The sequence below is a fragment of the Notolepis coatsorum genome (genome assembly GCF_963971535.1).
Source record: "Notolepis coatsorum genome assembly, chromosome: 2".
NCBI lineage: Eukaryota > Metazoa > Chordata > Actinopteri > Aulopiformes > Paralepididae > Notolepis > Notolepis coatsorum.
The window spans coordinates 212,588,723-212,596,298 of NC_140166.1; positions in this window are offsets into that span (position 1 = coordinate 212,588,723).

The window sequence follows — 7,576 nt, forward strand, 5'->3', positions numbered from 1 at the left end:
CCTCTCCTCTCCTCTCCTCTCCTCTCCTCTCCTCACTCCCCTCCCACTCTCCTCCTCTCCCCTCCCCTCCTCTCCCCTCCCGTGGCTCTCCAAGTGGAAAAGAACGCGTAAGCGGTATTAATCTTCCCCCCGATTCCTGTCACCCAACCGAGCAAATAAATAATACATCGCTGCGCAAATTACACTCTTGAAGTTACACATTGAAATGATGTGCCGTGCCCGTGTCAGAATGGTAATCCCAAGCGAATTTTTCCATAGCACGTCTGCGAGAACCCAGCGTCTCCGGTGGAATTCCCTCTGCATGACGCCAGAGCACGTCTCTCTTTGACATAGTGCGTTAGATGGAGTCAATGCAGTTAAGGAGGTGTTCATAGCCTCAGGAGGAGGTGGACATACTGTCATACGACCATAAATTCCAGCGGAGTTATAAGGCTTGACATGTGAATAATATACTCGAATGGCGGCGTGGTGGGAGCTGGAGAAGAACAAACAAGCGTGCAGACTTTATTGTCTCGCGATTGGACTGTAGTCTTTAGCCAGCGTCAGCTACTCTCCTTAGCGTGTGTGTGGTTTTCTGTGGAAGAAGAAGGTGGGTGCACGTGCACCCCAGGGCCCTGCCTATGCAAAATGTGGGGTAAGCTAAAGGGGTTAATGTGACCGGCTTGGCTACAGGTCAGTATGTTTGTGTGACACGGTAAGTCAGGCAGCCAATCAGGAGCCCCAGTAACAGCGGTCAGCGGTGTCATGGAACCTTCCCCTCTTGAGTCTGATGCTGCTGCTATTATCAGGGAAAGTCCTTTTCTAGGACCAACCCGGGGTGGAATGGTTGTGTGCTGGTGTGTGTGTGTGTGTGTGCTGGTGTATGCTGGTGTGTGTGTGTGTGTGTGCTGGTGTGTGTGTGTGTGTGTGTGTGTGTGCGTGTGTGTGTGCACAGTGTGGTGACTCATGGCGGCTCTCCTCTTTGTACCCTGGCCATGCTGGCCTCTAACCAGCGGTCTCTGGGCTTTCATTCCCCAGGTGACAGGAATAGCAAAAAGTGTGTGTGTGAGAGAGGGAGAGAGAGAGAGAGAGCCTGGGGTAGGTAATATTGTTCTCACATGCTGGATAATCTGACATGAGATCATCATGTCCTTTACTCTCCAGTGGGCTTGGGTAAAGCTGTGTGTGTGTGTGTGTGTGTGTGTGTGTGTGTGTGTGTGTGTGTGTGTGTGTGTGTGTGTGTGTGTGTGTGTGTGTGTGTGTGTGTGTGTGTGTGTGTGTGTGTGTGTGTGTGTGTGTGTGTGTGTGTGTGTGTGTGTGTGTGTGTGTGTGTGTGTGTGTGTGTGTGTGTGTGTGTGTGTGTGTGTGTGTGTGTGTGTGTGTGTGTGTGTGTGTGTGTGTGTGTGTGTGTGTGTGTGTGTGTGTGTGTGTGTGTGTGTGTGTGTGTGTGTGTGTGTGTGTGTGTGTGTGTGTGTGTGTGTGTGTGTGTGTGTGTGTGTGTGTGTGTGCGTGCGTGCGTGCGTGCGTGCGCCCTCCTCCCCCTAGTTCTCTGGTAAAGTCCTGGGTTATAGAAGTGTAAAAAGACGTGTACAAGTCAGCCCTAGTTGTAAATACGCAGTTATTCTACCATATTACAAACAGATGTAGACATGGCCTGCAGTTAAATCCTGAAAACCGGGAAACGCTCTCTCTCTCTCTTTTTCCTCTCTTCTTGTGTTTTGTCACCCATTAGCTATTGTCCTCCTATACTTTCTTTCCTACCACTCTCTCCTGCTCTTTTCATCTTTCATCCCTCGTTCCTCCCTCTGCCTTTCCTCACCTGGCCAGATTCTGCCTCCGCCCGACATTTAACCAATCGGAGCGCAGTTCCGTTCTGTGACACTCTTAGCCCTTTTACACCGCCCGGGCTCCGGTTCAAGCTCCAGCTCCGTTCTGAACCCTCTGAACCTTGGTGCTCTCGCGTTTACACCCATTTAAGCAGAACCAACATTCCACCGTCTCCGTCATCAACAGGGGCGTTACTCAGGCGGAGGTAAACATGCGTGGAGAAAGGCTTAGCGAGCCTCAATGTGCGAGCGCACACACAAAAGCGCACACACACGCACTGTGTACGTTTGAAATGAATCGTTCCAGCAAAGTAGGCTTCTATTATTCAAATTACTGTTTTAATGGGTATCATAGTAGTAAGTCCTACTGTAGAACATGACATATTAGCATGACATCTGATTTATTAATGCCAATACAAAAAATTAGGGACAAACGCAATTGGCACAAGTGTAAATGATGGATTAGTCATAACATCTGACTGATTAGCTCAACTGGTTAGTCCACTGGCTGTGGATCCTATGGTCACAGGTTAAAATCTCTATAATAATCCAACTTTTCAGTTATTCTAAAGGACGTAGTCATGCAAAAACGGAAAGAATGAGGCACATTACAGGCACATTATTTTGACAGTGACGGTTAGAGCTAGGAGAGAGGGGAGGCATTGCTGATTTAAACATGCTTCTCATTTATTTGGTAAAAAAAAAGGGTTACCTTTAACATTGTTTGGCACACAAAGACCAAACTGACTGAAAAATATAGGCAACATTTGTCAAAGTCGAAAGTCATAGAAAAAATAGTATACGAACAGGTCGAAAAGTACCTTGCGGAAAAAAAATCTAATCTACGAATTCCAATCTGGCTTCAGAACATCCCACTCCACTGACACATGCCTTCTCTATTTGAACGACCACATCAAACAAGAGGTGGACGCTGGCAAATACTGCGGCATGGTCATGCTGGACCTACAAAAGGCCTTCGACACTGTCAATCACACCATTCTGATTGACAAGCTAAAAGCAATTGGTTTTGATAGTCTTATCAGTGAGCTGGATACAATCCTACCTGGAGGGGAGAGAACAGATGGTGGAGGTAAACGGTACGGTACCATATCCCCCCCCTCCCAGTGAACTGTGGTGTTCCACAAGGAAGCATACTAGGACCGCTACTGTTCCTAATTTATGCAAATGTCATGTCGTCAGCTTGTGACTGCAACTTGTTCCTGTTTGCGGACGACTCAGCCCTGCTGGTCTCTGACAAGAACAAGTTACAGGTTTAAAAAACCCTCAGCTCGGAACTAGGCAAAATCTGCATATGGCTCGCCGATAACAAACTATCATTACACATGGGCAAAACAGAGTCCATTCTCTTCGGTTCAAATAACAAACTCAGCAAGACCGACGGCTTCTCAGTTACAGTGGGTGACAATATTGTCAGAAGGAAAGATGAAATTACCTACCTGGGTTCCATCCTGAAGACTCTGGCAGGAGCACTCATTCAAGGGTACTATGACTATGCTTGCACCTCATGGTACCAAAGCACCTCAAAGGCACTAAAAACCAAATTACAAACATCTCAAAACAAACTAGTCAGACTACTGCTTGACCTGACTCCTAGAACCCACCTCACCCCTGCCCACTTTGACAACCTAGGATGGCTTAGAGTAGACGACAGAGTACAGCAACTTGCAATGGGCCTGGTCTACAAGATACACTACATTACCAAGGTACCCATGTACATGTCAAAATACTTCCCAAAGGTCAGTGAATACCACGATCACAACACCAGAGGGAGCTCCACAAATCATGTTAAACCCAGATTCGGCTCAAACAAGGGACTAAACACGTTTCGCAATTATGCCACATCAATGTGGAACGCCCTACCCAAAGCTGTAAAGGAATGTGAATCACTACCCACTTTCAAAAACACTCTCAAAGAACACCTACAGGAGACTGCAATTCGAAACTGGCCCCTACAAATGTCCTAACCCAGTTGTACAGTAAATGACCAAGTATGGCTTTGTCAGTATTCCAATGTACAGTGTACAGTGTCCCCCACCCACCCCCTACTCAACCCCCCCCCCCACCTCCAATGTACAGTCCCCCCCCCCCACCCACCCAACCCCACCCCACCTACCCAACCTCCCCCAATGTACAGTTTCTACGTCAAATGTATATACACTCTTTTTCTGGACACTTTTTGTATCACAAACAGTACTGTATTTGCAAATCTGGTATGTCATAAATGTATAGATGTAGCAGTACTGTCTATCTGTATGTCGTGTGTGTCATATATGTTATGATGAATTGAAAATGGGGGACCCTGATGTAAACAAGACGAAAGTTAGGTTAGGAAGGAGGAGAGTGGGGAAGGAGGAGAGGATAGGAAAGGAGGGCCACAGGTTGGGGCTGAACAATTACTCAAAATGTTATCAAAATCATGTGAACATAGAATTCTAAATGAAGTATTGTGGTGCAGAGATACCCTGACCCATGAATTGTATCCTACAGACATCTTTGTTTGCTATGTCATAATGTTAATGCTTTATTCAGTGAAAAAAATTACATTCCCTCAAATATCACAAATCATATTGCAAGTGCAATAGCTTGTCAAAAGAATCATAATATGATCATCTCATCCATAGTGGTGGTGGTAGTGGTGGTAGTAGTGGTGGTGTGGGGGGAGGTGGGGGTAGGACAGAAGTGTGGAGAGATGAGGGGGAGAGGGGGAGAGGGGGGACAGTGTCTGGGGGATGGAGGGATTGAGGGGGAGACTGAAATGCAGTGGAAAGAGCAAAGGTGGTTGTCTGTCTTCATGGTTAAGCGTGTGTGTGACGCACTCTGAAACAGACTGACACATGGACACTTAACTCAGTCCTTCTCTCACTCACTCACTCACACACACGCATGCACACACACACACACACACACGCATGCACACACACACCCACACACCCACACACACACACGCATACACACACACACATACACACACACACACACACACACACACACACACACACACACACACACACACACACACACACACACACACCCTGAGTGACGCAGGAACAGAGGCTGCTGGCTATTGGGCAGTGAGCGCTGACAGGAGTCACATGCACAAACACTGCTCCAAGAATAGACTCTAAATACTAGGAAGAAAACATACCACTAACAGAGGAAGTGTGTGTGTGTGTGTGTGTGTGTGTGTGTGTGTGTGTGTGTGTGTGTGTGTGTGTGTGTGTGTGTGTGTGTGTGTGTGTGTGTGTGTGTGTGTGTGTGTGTGTGTGTGTGTGTGTGTGTGTGTGTGTGTGTGTGTGTGTGTGTGTGTGTGTGTGTGTGTGTGTGTGTGTGTGCGTGCGCGCGTGCGTGCGTTAAAAGATTCAGTACAATTAAAAGCATGTTTTTCAATCTTGTAGCATTTGTTGTATGTTGATGTAATATCACCCAAATTGTTAGAACTGTTGTTGTAGTTGTGAAAATGACCACTAAATCCCTTTGATCTCCATCTCCCCGGATATGAACAGAGTCAAACTATTTTCAGAAAGGTTTTTGTAGCGCGGTTAGGTGGCGTAGCGGTGATTGCGTTCGTCACCAACCCCGCAGCTCACAGCTCCGGGGTTGTCACCAGCTTGGCTGGCCGTTCACACTAATACAATTGGCAGTATTAGAGGGTGGGAGAAGCTGGCGGGGTGGGTCCGGGTCGTTGTAAACAGCGACTCCTACAGTTCGGTCGGGGCGCCTGCTAAGCGCGGATAGGACCTGAGTGGGATAGTGTGGTCCTTCCACACGCTACGCCCTCTCAGGGAGGATCCGCGCTGCCAGGTGAAAAGAAGCGGTTGATTGGCTGGACGTGTGTCTGAGGAAGCACGTGATAGCCTCCACTCTCCCAGATGATCTGACTGTGGGGGGTAAGTGCGCAGCGACCAGGAAGGGGATTGGGAATTGGCATAACGACTAACATTGGGATGGGAGAAAATCGGAGGAAAATGGAGGGGGAAAAAGATCAATAAAAAGAAAAAAGAAAAGAAAGGTTTTTGTAACGTGTGTACCGGTAAAAATTCAGTGTGATTATCCAAAATGGCCGTCCACATCCATTCATTCAGACGAGCAAGTCAAAACAAAGAGCTTGTTCTCTTCTTCTGCCCTTTTCTCTTTGCAATCAGTGCTTGGAGCAGACGCTCCTTGGCTACAACGGTAGTCAAAAAAAATTCGCCCATCAGCGGTGACAGTTCAGGACCGCTTACAACCGGACGTGGTCACTCGTCGGAACGGCTTGTCAAATTAGTGTGGTGATGATCGAAAGGCGGCAAATTCAACTTTCAAACAATGTACAGTATTGGTTGATCAGCGAAAAATGCAACCCGGAGCCGGCAGACGAGCGCAAAGTGCTGCGGCGTAAGTGCGAGTGCGTGATGGCCCGCCGTCGGGCCGTCCGATGCTTAAGTAATACATTTCTGGGTTTGACCGTGAGAGCATGCCTGGCTAAATGAAACCCTGCTTATGACACTTGTTTTAGGCGTAGACATTAAAGGATTCGATACGTCATTAGAGTTGTATTAAACCGCCACAGAGAGAGTCACCTTTCAGCTATGCGGAGGCCAGGCTAGGAGGCGCGGGCTATCTCCAGTTTATTGGGACAGGGGGGACAGCTGGGGGGAGGGGGGAGTTGAAAGGTGAGGGGAATCCAGTTTTACAGTCATGTTTGTATGTGGCCTCGTAAACGCTCCCTAACAGGCTTTAAAGTGACAGGACGCTGACGCAGGCTCGGCACGGATCACCTCTTTCTGTCTAGTGGCGCTTGTTCCGTTGCTTTGAGGCTATAGCGTTGTTTCTTTCTTAAAGGGATGTTTCGCTTTAGTAGAACATGTCAGCAGTCTTACCTCTATGTAAAGCCATCTACTAGTAAGATAGCAGTCTTACCTCTTATCTAAAGTCATCTACTAGTAAGCTAGTAGTCTTACCTCTATCTAAAGCCATCTACTAGTAAGCTAGCAGTCTTACCTCTATCTAAAGCCATCTACTAGTAAGCTAGCAGTCTTACCTCTATCTAAAGTCATCTACTAGTAAGATAGCAGTCTTACCTCTATCTAAAGTCATCTACTAGTAAGCTAGCAGTCTTACCTCTATCTAAAGTCATCTACTAGTAAGCTAGCAGTCTTACCTCTATCTAAAGCCATCTACTAGTAAGCTAGCAGTCTTACCTATATGTAAAGTCATCTACTAGTAAGCGAGCAGTCTTACCTTTATCTAAAGTCATCTACTAGTGAGCTAGCAGTCTTACCTTTATGTAAAGTCATCTACTAGTAAGCTAGCAGTCTTACCTCTTATCTAAAGTCATCTACTAGTGAGCTAGCAGTCTTACCTTTATGTAAAGTCATCTACTAGTAAGCGAGCAGTCTTACCTTTATCTAAAGTCATCTACTAGTAAGCTAGCAGTCTTACCTCTATCTAAAGTCCTCTACTAGTAAGCGAGCAGTCTTACCTTTATCTAAAGTCATCTACTAGTAAGATAGCAGTCTTACCTCTATCTAAAGTCATCTACTAGTAAGCTAGCAGTCTTACCTCTATCTAAAGTCATCTACTAGTAAGATAGCAGTCTTACCTCTATGTAAAGTCATCTACTAGTAAGATAGCAGTCTTACCTCTATGTAAAGTCATCTACTAGTAAGATAGCAGTCTTACCTCTTATCTAAAGTCATCTACTAGTAAGATAGCAGTCTTACCTCTTATCTAAAGTCATCTACTAGTAAGCTAGCAGTCTTACCTATATG